The sequence below is a fragment of the Dreissena polymorpha genome, chromosome 9, assembly GCF_020536995.1.
Source record: "Dreissena polymorpha isolate Duluth1 chromosome 9, UMN_Dpol_1.0, whole genome shotgun sequence".
In the NCBI taxonomy this organism is placed as follows: Eukaryota; Metazoa; Mollusca; class Bivalvia; order Myida; family Dreissenidae; genus Dreissena; species Dreissena polymorpha.
In genome coordinates this window covers 14,019,309-14,039,977 of record NC_068363.1, presented here as the reverse complement: position 1 = coordinate 14,039,977, position 20,669 = coordinate 14,019,309, and the positions used below count along the sequence as shown (strand labels likewise).

General features: G+C 34.3%; 1 protein-coding gene across 5 annotated transcripts in view; it reads right to left on the bottom strand.

The window, feature by feature from the left end:
• LOC127844170 (uncharacterized) overlaps window positions 1–20,669 on the bottom strand; it is a 295,187-nt gene that overhangs the window by 102,691 nt on the left and 171,827 nt on the right. The gene's annotated exons all lie outside the window — the stretch shown is intronic.

Below are 20,669 nucleotides of genomic sequence, written 5' to 3'. Positions count from 1 at the left end.
GAATATATTTATTTATTTATTCTATCTGACCGTTAAAAGGTCATAGACGGACTCAAGTTCGTTCAGGAAAGAACAAACACGATATTGTTTATTGAAAACTGGCATTAATTATAAAATGGCATAAAGTAGATACAACTAGAAAACATTATTTCCTAAATGCCACAATGGACGATGAAAACATGCCGTAAAAACATGATTGGCATAATAAGCGTTTAAATATGCCGGCCTGAATCTCTAACACTATTACGAACATTTACAATCTATACCAACAAGTATAATTGATGAACATGTTATCACATTGTATTCCATGAAAAAAATCACGCTCTTGTTAAATGTGTAGTAATATTAGCGTAAATAAATCAATTGTTCAATACTAAAGATTGCGACTAACAAATAAACCACTTACGATACAGAGAATAAACTTAAGATAACTACAGATTTTACCTTATATACGTGTAACCGTAGCAATCCACGTGTGTCCATTTTCAGAATATAGGAATTAACCGAAATACGGCCTTCAGCACAACATGCTCGGAACATCAACAAGGAAATGTATAGAATCCATGAAAAAAAGACAGTTACATAGTTTATTTATTTATCATATTTAACTGTTACAATGAAAACATTTTTGAAATTAATATAAATGTGATTTTACCATTTTTCAAATCACAAATTAACCCTAGTTAACTGGATTAAAAACAACAAATAACTAAAATTCCACAACCCAGCCCAAGTTTACTCAAAATTAAATAATTCATCAATTGATCCTATTTAATTGGACTAAAAACAACAACATGTTTCAGATACTCAGTAAGATTTTGAGAATATTCCATTTATTCCACTAGTATACCAACATGCACTTACTAATGATTTACATGCATTCCTTAAACAGTTTAACACAAAAAAAATGAATTATTAATCAAAAGAAAACAACAAACAAGATGCTTCCTAGATAAAGTTAATTAAAGATTTCATAAGCAAAATAATCATTTTGATAATAAATCAAGATTATACATCAAACAAACAATTATAAATTTATGGGGGGAGGGACGTCAGCACTAAAACTAAAATGGGGGAAGGGAAACGTCTGTGGAGGAAACGTCGTTGGGGGGATGTCTGGGGAGGAAACATTTTAGGGGGATGGGGGGAATGTCTGAAATTCCTGCTTAGGGCGAAAAAGTTTTTAATGTGCCTTTAGAAGAAACAATTGAAGAAAAGTATTCATTGGTGTATGCCCATCCAGAAGCATTTCTGAGCACAACAATTGGAACAGCAATATTGAGTGCATTTGAAAGAGACAAAACTGTTTCATGCATTGCTGTTTATGAAGCCCACATGATCCCTGCGTGGTAACTTTCACAATTTTTATACTTATTTTATACTCTATAATCTAGCTCTTTTTGTCATAAAATGAGAGGTTTCATTATCCAGCAGGTTTCTTGTTTGAACCTCACAAATTTTATTATACCCAAGTCCCATCATATAATCATCATCAGAATCAGCAGCAGCATTATCATATTAATCATCATCATCATTAGCAGCTGCATAATTATGTTGTATGACCAGAATTCAATACAAATACAACCACTACAACTACTAATACTGCTACTACTACTAATTAATTAACTACTACTACAACACGAACAACATAAACAACTTCTACTACTACTTCTATTCAACTTCTACTACTACTAATACTACTACTTGGTACACCAGTACTTGCATGGGGGCATGCGTATACGGGAGCTTACCGCGTTTAAGTGAGAAAGTTGGAACAAAACTTCAAAAATGGCGTCGTTTGTTGGGTTTTCTTGAAGGAAGAGAGGATATTTTCACCCGGTAAGCCCCTTTGTATTTATAATTATTTTAAATGAATACACCCTTTCGGCTCTCCAGTGTTTGTGCTTCCCTCGTTTTTTGTTTCAAGGTCGTAGACGTCGGGATAAAAAAGTTATTGAAGGAAAACCGTCCACAAATATGTTGTCTCCTTACGTGACATTTGAGAAATGGGATGTGCAAATATCATTTTCTCTTATAATACACAATATTGATGCACGTGTACGGTAAAATATAACTAAAACCATGATTATTTCATTTTCCCCGACGCCTATTTATCTCTTATAACTAATTTATTGCCAAAAACTATTGGTTTAACCCTTCTTTTTGGATCTGACTTCCTTTTAAGCACATTTTGGGACATCACTTCCAAATGACCAACACAGCTCATACCCATATAAGAAGGTAATACACTAACTTTCTGTCGTGAATGAATTTACCATTGATATGAATGTTTTAAAGAATGTTTACTCTGTTTAAATGTATACCTCTTTCATACTTTTCAAAAATACGAAACCACAAGCTACATTACAAAAGATGAAATTTAACTTGTATTGTTATAAACTGCGACATTATACGTGGGGAGCTTCACTTTTTTTGCAATATACATGCACTATTAAGCAGCATAGAGCCCCTTTTTGGAAGGGATATTATGTTTTGATGTTATGTAATCAACTTACCGGTTCGGAATCTACAGCAGCGGATAATATGCAGGTCAAAAATAGATTTTACATCCGGTGATGCTGGTTTAGACACCCGACGCATATATACATTTATGAATGAAAGGTTTCATGAACGTTGACGTCGCTCTTGGTTACCGGAAAAATTCCCACGTACGGATTTCAATCATCATTGTTTACAATCTATTAAGTGCACAGGTACTGGGATTGGTATAGCGTTGTTAAAAAAGGTGTATGTCCAGCGCGTGTGCCGGGAAAACAGGGCTTAATGTATTTTTTTGTTCAGCTCTATAATATTTATATCAAATCTGTATGAACAAATGTCGGTGAACATTAATCCGGTGTTAAGTTTTGAAAATATTGAGACGTTCATTAATTATGGATCTAAAACGGAGCAGTAATCCGATATAAAAAAAAACACCGGGCGTATTGCATATTAGTTCGGAGACATGAAATTATTTCGAAAAAAAGCAATAAGAGGTTCAATTCTATATGAGCAAGTCTCGCTGCGCACGATTACGCTCTTACTTCTCGTATATATTTGACTCCTATGAATCTTGGCAAATACCTAGTGTTTTATTTTGCTTAATCTAAATTAAGTTATGCATCTATATGTACTTTAAGAAGCATAACATGACTTACAAATGACCAACAGCTCTTTCATATGTGAAAGAGATTGACACGAAATACCTACCCATCTATAATAAAGTTTATATGTGTACTTCAATATTATAGTTTTAGCATTTTATGTGGTGCAATATAAGTGTTTTCTTAATCATGTTACTGTTGAATTCTAAAAATGCTGTACACAAAACCTGCCGACCAACTGAATCAATTCATCGATTTTAAAGAAGATGGGTTGTGGGGTGGCTAATGTACGAGATAATAGAATGTTTATCAGCCCTTTCAGTAATATTTTAATTAATTAAATGTATTTTATGACGTGTCGACCTTATTCTGATATGAAATTTTCTTGAACCATTCTTTTACTGTCTAGATGATGAAGGTTAAATGGCGATAATAAGTGCATCTTTCGTTGCAGTACAAAATTATGTAATAAGAAATTTAAAATAAGCGGAGGACTGGGATACCATTCCCCATTCATGGACCACATGAGTTTAAATGTAGAATATGCAAGAAAGAGTCCTTCAACAGAGCCGGACTAGAACAGCAAATAAAACAAACGAACCAAACAAAACAATTACACCTGATGTATTATGTGTGTTTTTTGTTTGTTTTATTTTATTATTTCTACATAGACAAGTCTGATATATAATTGCTATTAGTGCTACTTAATTACACGTTTTGTTCCGTATATGTCATGATTCTAGTTTCTCACTTTTTAATGAAAATAAACCATTATCTGTGTTACGTCATTTCTTCCAACGATGTCTCTGCATACATTTTCAATTGTATTCAGCACTTACAGAAATGATTTGGGTCGGAATGAATTCGTTATGCATTTGACATATTAACATTACTTACGTTTAGAAGGCAATGTTAGGAACAAACGAAATAATCTTTCTAAGTGAACCAATACTTTATTCCCTCAATACAACAGTCTTAAATAATATGTATTCACATATGTATAAAAGAGAAAAAAAATACATGTATATATTGATCACTTCTACTGAAATCATATTGTGTATTGCATTTGCACAAATCTTTCTATCCACTACAAATTCACTTTTTGCGATTATAATATAGTGACCAACTCAGAACTGGTTTAAAAGAAGGTCGCTCAAAATGTGTCACATCAAAGTCACATACTTGTATCAGTATCGTTATGGTAAAACGTGTCAAATGTCATTGTATTAAATAAAAAATTAATATTTAAGTTTTCATAAAAAAAACAACATCCACCGATATGCATCTTCTAAGCAGGTGTCAGGTATTCCAAATTGCTTCATGTATTCCGAATCGTAACAATGGCAGTATTAGGTTACAGCAACCTTATACTAGTATCGAAATGGCTTTACTCTTTTTTGTTTATCATGACACTGATATTGCACGTATATGTGATTGTTTGGCGTGGTACTTCGACGTAATCTTTTTTGTTTGATTGGTGGGTATTCATGAACCTTTCGCTTTCTAGAGCGGTACACACTTCGTTACGCCGTCTTTTTTAATCTTGGGATCCTCGATATATATATAATATAATATCGGGAACTAGTAAGCATAGTATTCCCTTTAGTAGGCATAGTATTCCGTTTGATGCATATTCAAACATAAGTATGTCCATATGTGTTAAAATAAACAGGTAAGAATTACACAGTGTTAATAATACCGTCGAATGTCTTATATTACACACATTAAATGTTAGCGTTAAGTACGCGATAAAACATATAATAATACAAATTAATAATATAACAATTAATAAAAAAATAACTCTTGATTTCTTTAAATGAAATTGTTTTCCAAAACATTCGCACCAATGCGGAATTCATTCGCGAAAGTTATTTCGCATAAAACCTTCTAACATAGGAAAGAGCTGTTTATCATTTGGAAATCAGGTCCCAACATGTGCTTAAAAGGAAGTTTACTTCCAAAAAGGGGTTTAACCCGTTATAATTCAGCATTAAATGAATTAATAGACATAAAAACGCGTCGAGATAATAAAATGATTTATGTTATATTTTACTGTAAACATGTACAAATACTGTTTATTGTGAGAGAAAATGATATTCGAACATCCAACATCTCAAAGGTCAAGATATTAAACAACAAATTTGTCGACGGTTTTGCTTCAATAACTTTTTTTATTCCGATGTCTACGGTATTGAAACAAAAAACCTAGGGGAGCACAACACCATAGAGCCGAAAGGGGGGCTTATTCATTTAAAAGAAATATAAATATAAACTGGCTTACCGGGTGAAAATATCCGCTACTCCTTCACGAAAAACACTAAAACGACGCCATCTTGGAAGTTTTGTTCCAACTTTCTCACTTAAACGCGGTAAGCTTCCGTATACGCATGCCCCCCTGCTTGGTGTCCATGGAGAAGATAATGACAACACTCCCAGAGTATGGATCAAACCCACGCATTCCCAATCCTCTACACCAGTGACCATAATTAAATATTTGACGCCATGTGCAACATAATTCACCTTTATATTACAAAACAAGCGAAGTGTTTGTGAAACACTATGTCCCCATATATTTGACCTTTGACATTGAAGGATGAGATACACATGCATGCCACATATCAAGTTGCTATCTTCAATATTGCAAAAGTTATGGCAAATGTTAAAGTTGGAGCAAACAAACACACAAACACACAAGCCAACCAAGCAACCAACAGACAGGACAAAAATAATATGTCCCCCACTATAAGTGGTGGGCGACATAAAAAAAGTAAAACACACTGTTCATGTATCTTTTTATTTATACATGCATCAACTATTCTGGTTATGAATACATTTTTTTCTAAATTATATAAAAAATGAGCATATAAATTTAATGGAAAACATACAATATTATGTCAAGAGAAATAAACTGTAAAAATCTCACCAGTTTTACTTTGATGCTGCGATAAGCACATTCAGCATTTTCAGTATCTACTGATAAATAAATATATGAAAATGCCAAATGTCCAAGATACCATGACGTCCTCCTCCAAAAGTTGAATCCTTCGGACGCCATTTTATTTCATCCCTGATTAATCCTCTCACACATTACATGTAAGTTTCCTTGGAATGTTCACAGCATTTTATTTTAAATTGTTAAAGTCCTCAAAATTCAGCAGGTTTTAAATTTATGATTTCAAACATAACAGTCATTGCAACGTGTTTAGTGAATATTACAGCAATAGAATGGCATGAAAAGTGGCTCCTTTTGAAGCATAAACTGCACCCAAGAATATATTATAACTTACCCTGTTTGATGGAGCCTGTTTATTGAATATTGATAACAAGAATAAAATTACAAAAGTAACCCTCAACTGGGCTCGAACCATTGACCCCTGGAGGTAAAAGTCTACCGCTTAGACCACTCGGCCATCCATGCTCATACAATGAGTGATGTATTTTTGACTTTATGTAAGAAATCTTGGTACGGTCCATACAATTCGACAAACGCGATTATTTTTAAGCTTTAAGGTCATAATACACTAAATAGTTTTCCTATATAATTCAATGTAAAAGCGACAACTTTGAGCGAAAATAAATGCAACATTTTGCACATAGAGACCCCCACAACCATACCTTTTCTTAAAAGCCATTCTAAGCGGAATCGATTTATGCAATAAAAAAGATATGTCATGTACAATGCAAGAAAGAACTTGACACAAATCAAAATCGACTGTTTTTGCAACTTTTTTTATCGGCCGTTTCTTAGTGGAATGTAACCTTTTCTAGTGCAATGGTTTACTATAGTCTTCAAGTGTATCATATTTCAGGGATTCAGTAGTGAACACCTATTCATGCCCTACCATTATCTCCGCACGATAACACCCGAATAATGGTAAAAAGTGTAAAACATGCCTTCCTGTCAACTATGATATTTTTTTAGAGAGTACAGCCCTACATAAAGCGATCATTTAGTGTATTGTAACCTTTAACACAACGTTTACTGTTAACATCGCGGGAAATAAGCACTTCTCGATACTTATAAACCTATTTTCTATGTACATGCCAATTTTCAGACCGATCTTTCACGTAGAAATGCTTGAAAATGCATTTTATTATAACGCCTGATAAGCCATGTGGCTTTCGCGTTCGGAGCTTTGATTTATAACGGGCGTTCAGGCGTAAAACGATTACCCTAAATAATTACAATCGGTCTAAATACTGGAATATTGTTACAAGCTATGTAGAAAAAGAAGTAAACAACTATTAAAACGTGTTCATCAGCTCTTTCAGCACAAATTGTTGCGATTTGAGATGCTCAAGACGTGTTTTTGTACGTTTTTTTTCCCTTATTTTTCTCTGAAAACGTATTTTTTTTCTTAAAAACTCACGATGCTCCTAAAATTCGTGAAACAAACGCATTTATTCCGTGAATTTGCCAAAACGCGTTAAATCCCACTAAAAAAATGATGATTTTCTGTTAATACAGCTCCTTTGTGACTAGGCCTGGTTTTGCGTTTAGGTCATAATACACTAAATAGATTTCCTATATAATTCAATGTAAAAGCGACAACTTTGAGCGAAAATAAATGCAACATTTTGCACATAGAGACCCCCACAACCATACCTTTTCTTAAAAGCCATTCTAAGCGGAATCGATTTATGCAATAAAAAAGATATGTCATGTACAATGCAAGAAAGAACTTGACACAAATCAAAATCGACTGTTTTTGCAACTTTTTTTATCGGCCGTTTCTTAGTGGAATGTAACCTTTTCTAGTGCAATGGTTTACTATAGTCTTCAAGTGTATCATATTTCAGGGATTCAGTAGTGAACACCTATTCATGCCCTACCATTATCTCCGCAAGATAACACGTGTAAAACATGCCTTCCTGTCAACTATGATATTTTTTTAGAGAGTACAGCCCTACATAAAGCGATCATTTAGTGTATTGTAACCTTTAACACAACGTTTACTGTTAACATCGCGGGAAATAAGCACTTCTCGATACTTATAAACCTATTTTCTATGTACATGCCAATTTTCAGACCGATCTTTCACGTCGAAATGCTTGAAAATGCATTTTATTATAACGCCTGATAAGCCATGTGGCTTTCGCGTTCGGAGCTTTGAATTATAACGGGCGTTCAGGCGTAAAACGATTACCCTAAATAATTACAATCGGTCTAAATACTGGAATATTGTTACAAGCTATATAGAAAAAGAAGTAAAAAACTATTAAAACGTGTTCATGAGCTCTTTCAGCACAAATTGTAGCGATTTGAGATGCTCAAGACGTGTTTTTGTACGATTTTTTTCTTATTTTTCTCTGAAAAACGTATTTTTTTCTTAAAAACTCACGATGCTCCTAAAATTCGTGAAACAAACGCATTTATTCCGTGAAATTTGCCAAAACGCGTTATATCCCACTAAAAAAATGATGATTTTCTGTTAATACAGCTCCTTTGTGACTAGGCCTGGTTTTGCGTTTAGGTCATAATACACTAAATAGTTTTCCTATATAATTCAATGTAAAAGCGACAACTTTGAGCGAAAATAAATGCAACATTTTGCACATAGAGACCCCCACAACCATACCTTTTCTTAAAAGCCATTCTAAGCGGAATCGATTTATGCAATAAAAAAGATATGTCATGTACAATGCAAGAAAGAACTTGACACAAATCAAAATCGACTGTTTTTGCAACTTTTTTTATCGGCCGTTTCTTAGTGGAATGTAACCTTTTCTAGTGCAATGGTTTACTATAGTCTTCAAGTGTATCATATTTCAGGGATTCAGTAGTGAACACCTATTCATGCCCTACCATTATCTCCGCAAGATAACACCCGAATAATGGTAAAAAGTGTAAAACATGCCTTCCTGTCAACTATGATATTTTTTTAGAGAGTACAGCCCTACATGAAGCGATCATTTAGTGTATTGTAACCTATAAGACAACGTTTACTGTTAACATCGCGGGAAATAAGCACTTCTCGATACTTATAAACCTATTTTCTATGTACATGCCAATTTTCAGACCGATCTTTCACGTAGAAATGCTTGAAAATGCATTTTATTATAACGCCTGATAAGCCATGTGGCTTTCGCGTTCGGAGCTTTGATTTATAACGGGCGTTCAGGCGTAAAACGATTACCCTAAATAATTACAATCGGTCTAAATACTGGAATATTGTTACAAGCTATGTAGAAAAAGAAGTAAACAACTATTAAAACGTGTTCATGAGCTCTTTCAGCACAAATTGTTGCGATTTGAGATGCTCAAGACGTGTTTTTGTACGTTTTTTTTTTTCTTATTTTTCTCTGAAAACGTATTTTTTTCTTAAAAACTCACGATGCTCCTAAATTTCGTGAAACAAACGCATTTATTCCGTGAAATTTGCCAAAACGCGTTATATCCCACTAAAAAAATGATGATTTTCTGTTAATACAGCTCCTTTGTGACTAGGCCTGGTTTTGCGTTTAAGACAACGTTTACTGTTAACATCGCGGGAAATAAGCACTTCTCGATACTTATAAACCTATTTTCTATGTACATGCAAATTTTCAGACCGATCTTTCACGTAGAAATGCTTGAAAATGCATTTTATTATAACGCCTGATAAGCCATGTGGCTTTCGCGTTCGGAGCTTTGATTTATAACGGTCGTTCAGGCGTAAAACGATTACCCTAAATAATTACAATCGGTCTAAATACTGGAATATTGTTACAAGCTATGTAGAAAAAGAAGTAAACAACTATTAAAACGTGTTCATGAGCTCTTTCAGCACAAATTGTTGCGATTTGAGATGCTCAAGACGTGTTTTTGTACGTTTTTTTTTCTTATTTTTCTCTGAAAACGTATTTTTTTCTTAAAAACTCACGATGCTCCTATAAATTCGTGAAACAAACGCATTTATTCCGTGAAATTTGCCAAAACGTGTTATATCCCACTAAAAAATGATGATTTTCTGTTAATACAGCTCCTTTGTGACTAGGCCTGGTTTTGCGTTTAGGTCATAATACACTAAATAGTTTTCCTATATAATTCAATGTAAAAGCGACAACTTTGAGCGAAAATAAATGCAACATTTTGCACATAGAGACCCCCACAACCATACCTTTTCTTAAAAGCCATTCTAAGCGGAATCGATTTATGCAATAAAAAAGATATGTCATGTACAATGCAAGAAAGAACTTGACACAAATCAAAATCGACTGTTTTTGCAACTTTTTTTATCGGCCGTTTCTTAGTGGAATGTAACCTTTTCTAGTGCAATGGTTTACTATAGTCTTCAAGTGTATCATATTTCAGGGATTCAGTAGTGAACACCTATTCATGCCCTACCATTATCTCCGCACGATAACACCCGAATAATGGTAAAAAGTGTAAAACATGCCTTCCTGTCAACTATGATATTTTTTTAGAGAGTACAGCCCTACATAAAGCGATCATTTAGTGTATTGTAACCTTTAACACAACGTTTACTGTTAACATCGCGGGAAATAAGCACTTCTCGATACTTATAAACCTATTTTCTATGTACATGCCAATTTTCAGACCGATCTTTCACGTAGAAATGCTTGAAAATGCATTTTATTATAACGCCTGATAAGCCATGTGGCTTTCGCGTTCGGAGCTTTGATTTATAACGGGCGTTCAGGCGTAAAACGATTACCCTAAATAATTACAATCGGTCTAAATACTGGAATATTGTTACAAGCTATGTAGAAAAAGAAGTAAACAACTATTAAAACGTGTTCATCAGCTCTTTCAGCACAAATTGTTGCGATTTGAGATGCTCAAGACGTGTTTTTGTACGTTTTTTTTCCCTTATTTTTCTCTGAAAACGTATTTTTTTTCTTAAAAACTCACGATGCTCCTAAAATTCGTGAAACAAACGCATTTATTCCGTGAATTTGCCAAAACGCGTTAAATCCCACTAAAAAAATGATGATTTTCTGTTAATACAGCTCCTTTGTGACTAGGCCTGGTTTTGCGTTTAGGTCATAATACACTAAATAGATTTCCTATATAATTCAATGTAAAAGCGACAACTTTGAGCGAAAATAAATGCAACATTTTGCACATAGAGACCCCCACAACCATACCTTTTCTTAAAAGCCATTCTAAGCGGAATCGATTTATGCAATAAAAAAGATATGTCATGTACAATGCAAGAAAGAACTTGACACAAATCAAAATCGACTGTTTTTGCAACTTTTTTTATCGGCCGTTTCTTAGTGGAATGTAACCTTTTCTAGTGCAATGGTTTACTATAGTCTTCAAGTGTATCATATTTCAGGGATTCAGTAGTGAACACCTATTCATGCCCTACCATTATCTCCGCAAGATAACACGTGTAAAACATGCCTTCCTGTCAACTATGATATTTTTTTAGAGAGTACAGCCCTACATAAAGCGATCATTTAGTGTATTGTAACCTTTAACACAACGTTTACTGTTAACATCGCGGGAAATAAGCACTTCTCGATACTTATAAACCTATTTTCTATGTACATGCCAATTTTCAGACCGATCTTTCACGTCGAAATGCTTGAAAATGCATTTTATTATAACGCCTGATAAGCCATGTGGCTTTCGCGTTCGGAGCTTTGAATTATAACGGGCGTTCAGGCGTAAAACGATTACCCTAAATAATTACAATCGGTCTAAATACTGGAATATTGTTACAAGCTATATAGAAAAAGAAGTAAAAAACTATTAAAACGTGTTCATGAGCTCTTTCAGCACAAATTGTAGCGATTTGAGATGCTCAAGACGTGTTTTTGTACGATTTTTTTCTTATTTTTCTCTGAAAACGTATTTTTTTCTTAAAAACTCACGATGCTCCTAAAATTCGTGAAACAAACGCATTTATTCCGTGAAATTTGCCAAAACGCGTTATATCCCACTAAAAAAATGATGATTTTCTGTTAATACAGCTCCTTTGTGACTAGGCCTGGTTTTGCGTTTAGGTCATAATACACTAAATAGTTTTCCTATATAATTCAATGTAAAAGCGACAACTTTGAGCGAAAATAAATGCAACATTTTGCACATAGAGACCCCCACAACCATACCTTTTCTTAAAAGCCATTCTAAGCGGAATCGATTTATGCAATAAAAAAGATATGTCATGTACAATGCAAGAAAGAACTTGACACAAATCAAAATCGACTGTTTTTGCAACTTTTTTTATCGGCCGTTTCTTAGTGGAATGTAACCTTTTCTAGTGCAATGGTTTACTATAGTCTTCAAGTGTATCATATTTCAGGGATTCAGTAGTGAACACCTATTCATGCCCTACCATTATCTCCGCAAGATAACACCCGAATAATGGTAAAAAGTGTAAAACATGCCTTCCTGTCAACTATGATATTTTTTTAGAGAGTACAGCCCTACATGAAGCGATCATTTAGTGTATTGTAACCTATAAGACAACGTTTACTGTTAACATCGCGGGAAATAAGCACTTCTCGATACTTATAAACCTATTTTCTATGTACATGCCAATTTTCAGACCGATCTTTCACGTAGAAATGCTTGAAAATGCATTTTATTATAACGCCTGATAAGCCATGTGGCTTTCGCGTTCGGAGCTTTGATTTATAACGGGCGTTCAGGCGTAAAACGATTACCCTAAATAATTACAATCGGTCTAAATACTGGAATATTGTTACAAGCTATGTAGAAAAAGAAGTAAACAACTATTAAAACGTGTTCATGAGCTCTTTCAGCACAAATTGTTGCGATTTGAGATGCTCAAGACGTGTTTTTGTACGTTTTTTTTTTCTTATTTTTCTCTGAAAACGTATTTTTTTCTTAAAAACTCACGATGCTCCTAAATTTCGTGAAACAAACGCATTTATTCCGTGAAATTTGCCAAAACGCGTTATATCCCACTAAAAAAATGATGATTTTCTGTTAATACAGCTCCTTTGTGACTAGGCCTGGTTTTGCGTTTAAGACAACGTTTACTGTTAACATCGCGGGAAATAAGCACTTCTCGATACTTATAAACCTATTTTCTATGTACATGCAAATTTTCAGACCGATCTTTCACGTAGAAATGCTTGAAAATGCATTTTATTATAACGCCTGATAAGCCATGTGGCTTTCGCGTTCGGAGCTTTGATTTATAACGGTCGTTCAGGCGTAAAACGATTACCCTAAATAATTACAATCGGTCTAAATACTGGAATATTGTTACAAGCTATGTAGAAAAAGAAGTAAACAACTATTAAAACGTGTTCATGAGCTCTTTCAGCACAAATTGTTGCGATTTGAGATGCTCAAGACGTGTTTTTGTACGTTTTTTTTTCTTATTTTTCTCTGAAAACGTATTTTTTTCTTAAAAACTCACGATGCTCCTATAAATTCGTGAAACAAACGCATTTATTCCGTGAAATTTGCCAAAACGTGTTATATCCCACTAAAAAATGATGATTTTCTGTTAATACAGCTCCTTTGTGACTAGGCCTGGTTTTGCGTTTAGGTCATAATACACTAAATAGTTTTCCTATATAATTCAATGTAAAAGCGACAACTTTGAGCGAAAATAAATGCAACATTTTGCACATAGAGACCCCCACAACCATACCTTTTCTTAAAAAGCCATTCTAAGCGGAATCGATTTATGCAATAAAAAAGATATGTCATGTACAATGCAAGAAAGAACTTGACACAAATCAAAATCGACTGTTTTTGCAACTTTTTTTATCGGCCGTTTCTTAGTGGAATGTAACCTTTTCTAGTGCAATGGTTTACTATAGTCTTCAAGTGTATCATATTTCAGGGATTCAGTAGTGAACACCTATTCATGCCCTACCATTATCTCCGCACGATAACACCCGAATAATGGTAAAAAGTGTAAAACATGCCTTCCTGTCAACTATGATATTTTTTTAGAGAGTACAGCCCTACATAAAGCGATCATTTAGTGTATTGTAACCTTTAACACAACGTTTACTGTTAACATCGCGGGAAATAAGCACTTCTCGATACTTATAAACCTATTTTCTATGTACATGCCAATTTTCAGACCGATCTTTCACGTAGAAATGCTTGAAAATGCATTTTATTATAACGCCTGATAAGCCATGTGGCTTTCGCGTTCGGAGCTTTGATTTATAACGGGCGTTCAGGCGTAAAACGATTACCCTAAATAATTACAATCGGTCTAAATACTGGAATATTGTTACAAGCTATGTAGAAAAAGAAGTAAACAACTATTAAAACGTGTTCATCAGCTCTTTCAGCACAAATTGTTGCGATTTGAGATGCTCAAGACGTGTTTTTGTACGTTTTTTTCCCTTATTTTTCTCTGAAAACGTATTTTTTTTCTTAAAAACTCACGATGCTCCTAAAATTCGTGAAACAAACGCATTTATTCCGTGAATTTGCCAAAACGCGTTAAATCCCACTAAAAAAATGATGATTTTCTGTTAATACAGCTCCTTTGTGACTAGGCCTGGTTTTGCGTTTAGGTCATAATACACTAAATAGATTTCCTATATAATTCAATGTAAAAGCGACAACTTTGAGCGAAAATAAATGCAACATTTTGCACATAGAGACCCCCACAACCATACCTTTTCTTAAAAGCCATTCTAAGCGGAATCGATTTATGCAATAAAAAAGATATGTCATGTACAATGCAAGAAAGAACTTGACACAAATCAAAATCGACTGTTTTTGCAACTTTTTTTATCGGCCGTTTCTTAGTGGAATGTAACCTTTTCTAGTGCAATGGTTTACTATAGTCTTCAAGTGTATCATATTTCAGGGATTCAGTAGTGAACACCTATTCATGCCCTACCATTATCTCCGCAAGATAACACGTGTAAAACATGCCTTCCTGTCAACTATGATATTTTTTTAGAGAGTACAGCCCTACATAAAGCGATCATTAGTGTATTGTAACCTTTAACACAACGTTTACTGTTAACATCGCGGGAAATAAGCACTTCTCGATACTTATAAACCTATTTTCTATGTACATGCCAATTTTCAGACCGATCTTTCACGTCGAAATGCTTGAAAATGCATTTTATTATAACGCCTGATAAGCCATGTGGCTTTCGCGTTCGGAGCTTTGAATTATAACGGGCGTTCAGGCGTAAAAACGATTACCCTAAATAATTACAATCGGTCCTAAATACTGGAATATTGTTACAAGCTATATAGAAAAAGAAGTAAAAAACTATTAAAACGTGTTCATGAGCTCTTTCAGCACAAATTGTAGCGATTTGAGATGCTCAAAGACGTGTTTTTGTACGATTTTTTTCTTATTTTTCTCTGAAAAACGTATTTTTTTCTTAAAACTCACGATGCTCCTAAAATTCGTGAACAAACGCATTTATTCCGTGAAATTTGCCAAAAACGCGTTATATCCCACTAAAAAAATGATGATTTTCTGTTAATACAGCTCCTTGTGACTAGGCCTGGTTTTGCGTTTAGGTCATAATACACTAAATAGTTTTCCTATATAATTCAATGTAAAAGCGACAACTTTGAGCGAAAATAAATGCAACATTTTGCACATAGAGACCCCCACAACCATACCTTTTCTTAAAAGCCATTCTAAGCGGAATCGATTTATGCAATAAAAAAGATATGTCATGTACAATGCAAGAAAGAACTTGACACAAATCAAAATCGACTGTTTTTGCAACTTTTTTTATCGGCCGTTTCTTAGTGGAATGTAACCTTTTCTAGTGCAATGGTTTACTATAGTCTTCAAGTGTATCATATTTCAGGGATTCAGTAGTGAACACCTATTCATGCCCTACCATTATCTCCGCAAGATAACACCCGAATAATGGTAAAAAGTGTAAAACATGCCTTCCTGTCAACTATGATATTTTTTTAGAGAGTACAGCCCTACATGAAGCGATCATTTAGTGTATTGTAACCTATAAGACAACGTTTACTGTTAACATCGCGGGAAATAAGCACTTCTCGATACTTATAACCTATTTTCTATGTACATGCCAATTTTCAGACCGATCTTTCACGTAGAAATGCTTGAAAATGCATTTTATTATAACGCCTGATAAGCCATGTGGCTTTCGCGTTCGGAGCTTTGATTTATAACGGGCGTTCAGGCGTAAAACGATTACCCTAAATAATTACAATCGGTCTAAATACTGGAATATTGTTACAAGCTATGTAGAAAAAGAAGTAAACAACTATTAAAACGTGTTCATGAGCTCTTTCAGCACAAATTGTTGCGATTTGAGATGCTCAAGACGTGTTTTTGTACGTTTTTTTTTTCTTATTTTTCTCTGAAAACGTATTTTTTTCTTAAAAACTCACGATGCTCCTAAATTTCGTGAAACAAACGCATTTATTTCCGTGAAATTTGCCAAAACGCGTTATATCCCACTAAAAAAATGATGATTTTCTGTTAATACAGCTCCTTTGTGACTAGGCCTGGTTTTGCGTTTAAGACAACGTTTACTGTTAACATCGCGGGAAATAAGCACTTCTCGATACTTATAACCTATTTTCTATGTACATGCAAATTTTCAGACCGATCTTTCACGTAGAAATGCTTGAAAATGCATTTTATTATAACGCCTGATAAGCCATGTGGCTTTCGCGTTCGGAGCTTTGATTTATAACGGTCGTTCAGGCGTAAAACGATTACCCTAAATAATTACAATCGGTCTAAATACTGGAATATTGTTACAAGCTATGTAGAAAAAGAAGTAAACAACTATTAAAACGTGTTCATGAGCTCTTTCAGCACAAATTGTTGCGATTTGAGATGCTCAAGACGTGTTTTTGTACGTTTTTTTTCTTATTTTTCTCTGAAAACGTATTTTTTTCTTAAAAACTCACGATGCTCCTATAAATTCGTGAAACAAACGCATTTAATTCCGTGAAAATTTGCCAAAACGTGTTATATCCCACTAAAAAATGATGATTTTCTGTTAATACAGCTCCTTTGTGACTAGGCCTGGTTTTGCGTTTAGGTCATAATACACTAAATAGTTTTCCTATATAATTCAATGTAAAGCGACAACTTTGAGCGAAAATAAATGCAACATTTTGCACATAGAGACCCCCACAACCATACCTTTCTTAAAAGCCATTCTAAGCGGAATCGATTTATGCAATAAAAAAGATATGTCATGTACAATGCAAGAAAGAACTTGACACAAATCAAAATCGACTGTTTTTGCAACTTTTTTTATCGGCCGTTTCTTAGTGGAATGTAACCTTTTCTAGTGCAATGGTTTACTATAGTCTTCAAGTGTATCATATTTCAGGGATTCAGTAGTGAACACCTATTCATAGCCCTACCATTATCTCCGCACGATAACACCCGAATAATGGTAAAAAGTGTAAAACATGCCTTCCTGTCAACTATGATATTTTTTTAGAGAGTACAGCCCTACATAAAGCGATCATTTAGTGTATTGTAACCTTTAACACAACGTTTACTGTTAACATCGCGGGAAATAAGCACTTCTCGATACTTATAAACCTATTTTCTATGTACATGCCAATTTTCAGACCGATCTTTCACGTAGAAATGCTTGAAAATGCATTTATTATAACGCCTGATAAGCCATGTGGCTTTCGCGTTCGGAGCTTTGATTTATACGGGCGTTCAGGCGTAAAACGATTACCCTAAATAATTACAATCGGTCTAAATACTGGAATATGGTTACAAGCTATGTAGAAAAAGAAGTAAACAACTATTAAAACGTGTTCATCAGCTCTTTCAGCACAAATTGTTGCGATTTGAGATGCTCAAGACGTGTTTTTGTACGTTTTTTTCCCTTATTTTTCTCTGAAAACGTATTTTTTTTCTTAAAAAACTCACGATGCTCCTAAATTCGTGAAACAAACGCATTTATTCCGTGAATTTGCCAAAACGCGTTAAATCCCACTAAAAAAATGATGATTTCTGTTAATACAGCTCCTTTGTGACTAGGCCTGGTTTTGCGTTTAGGTCATAATACACTAAATAGATTTCCTATATAATTCAATGTAAAAGCGACAACTTTGAGCGAAAATAAATGCAACATTTTGCACATAGAGACCCCCACAACCATACCTTTTCTTAAAAGCCATTCTAAGCGGAATCGATTTATGCAATAAAAAAGATATGTCATGTACAATGCAAGAAGAACTTGACACAAATCAAAATCGACTGTTTTTGCAACTTTTTTTATCGGCCGTTTCTTAGTGGAATGTAACCTTTTCTAGTGCAATGGTTTACTATAGTCTTCAAGTGTATCATATTTCAGGGATTCAGTAGTGAACACCTATTCATGCCCTACCATTATCTCCGCAAGATAACACGTGTAAAACATGCCTTCCTGGTCAACTATGATATTTTTTAGAGAGTACAGCCCTACATAAAGCGATCATTAGTGTATTGTAACCTTTAACACAAACGTTTACTGTTAACATCGCGGGAAATAAGCACTTCTCGATACTTATAAACCTATTTTCTATGTACATGCCAATTTTCAGACCGATCTTTCACGTCGAAATGCTTGAAAATGCATTTATTATAACGCCTGATAAGCCATGTGGCTTTCGCGTTCGGAGCTTTGAATTATAACGGGCGTTCAGGCGTAAAACGATTACCCTAAATAAGTACAATCGGTCTAATACTGGAATATTGTTACAAAGCTATATAGAAAAAGAAGTAAAAAACTATTAAAACGTGTTCATGAGCTCTTTCAGCACAAATTGTAGGCGATTTGAGATGCTCAAGACGTGTTTTTGTACGATTTTTTTCTTATTTTTCTCTGAAAACGTATTTTTTTCTTAAAAACAACTCACGATGCTCCTAAAATTCGTGAAACAAACGCATTTATTCCGTGAAATTTGCCAAAACGCGTTATATCCCACTAAAAAAATGATGATTTTCTGTTAATACAGCTCCTTTGTGACTAGGCCTGGTTTTGCGTTTAGGTCATAATACACTAAATAGTTTTCCTATATAATTCAATGTAAAAGCGACAACTTTGAGCGAAAATAAATGCAACTTTTGCACATAGAGACCCCCCACAACCATACCTTTTCTTAAAAGCCATTCTAAGCGGAATCGATTTATGCAATAAAAAGATATGTCATGTACAATGCAAGAAAGAACTTGACACAATCAAAATCGACTGTTTTTGCAAACTTTTTTATCGGCCGTTTCTTAGTGGAATGTAACCTTTTCTAGTGCAATGGTTTACTATAGTCTTCAAGTGTATCATATTTCAGGGATTCAGTAGTGAACACCTATTCATGCCCTACCATTATCTCCGCAAGATAACACCCGAATAATGGTAAAAAGTGTAAAACATGCCTTCCTGTCAACTATGATATTTTTTTAGAGAGTACAGCCCTACATGAAGCGATCATTTAGTGTATTGTAACCTATAAGACAACGTTTACTGTTAACATCGCGGGAAATAAGCACTTCTCGATACTTATAAACCTATTTTCTATGTACATGCCATTTTCAGACCGATCTTTCACGTAGAAATGGCTTGAAAATGCATTTTATTATAACGCCTGATAAGCCATGTGGCTTTCGCGTTCGGAGCTTTGATTTATAACGGGCGTTCAGGCGTAAAACGATTACCCTAAATAATTTACAATCGTCTAAATACTGGAATATTGTTACAAGCTATGTAGAAAAAGAAGTAAACAACTATTAAAACGTGTTCATGAGCTCTTTCAGCACAAATTGTTGCGATTTGAGATGCTCAAGACGTGTTTTTTGTACGTTTTTTTTTTTTTTTTTTCTTCTCTGAAACGTATTTTTTTCTTAAAAACTCACGATGCTCCTAAAATTCGTGAAACAAACGCATTTATTTCCGTGAAATTTGCCAAAACGCGTTATATCCCATCCCACTAAAAAATGATGATTTTCTGTTAATACAGCTCCTTTGTGACTAGGCCTGGTTTTGCGTTTAAGACAACGTTTACTGTTAACATCGCGGGAAATAAGCACTTCTCGATACTTTAAACCTATTTTCTATGTACATGCAATTTTTCAGACCGATCTTTCACGTAGAAATGCTTGAAAATGCATTTTATTATAACGCCTGATAAGCCATGTGGCTTTCGCGTTTCGGAGCTTTGATTTATAACGGGCGTTCAGGCGTAAAACGATTACCCTAAATAATTACAATCGGTCTAAATACTGGAATATTGTTACAAGCTATGTAGAAAAAAGTAAACAACTATTAAAACGTGTTCATGAGCTCTTTCACAGCACAATTGTTGCGATTTGAGATGCTCAAGACGTGTTTTTTTGTACGTTTTTTTTTTTCTTATTTTTCTCTGAAAACGTATTTTTTTCTTAAAAACTCACGATGCTCCTAAAATTCGTGAAACAAACGCATTTATTCCGTGAAATTTGCCAAAACGCGTTATATCCACTAAAAATGATGATTTTCTGTTAATACAGCTCCTTTGTGACTAGCCCTGGTTTTGCGTTTAGGTCATATAACACTAAATAGTTTTCCTATATAATTCAATGTAAAAGCGACAACTTTGAGCGAAAATAAATGCAACATTTTGGCACATAGAGACCCCCACAACCATACCTTTTCTTAAAA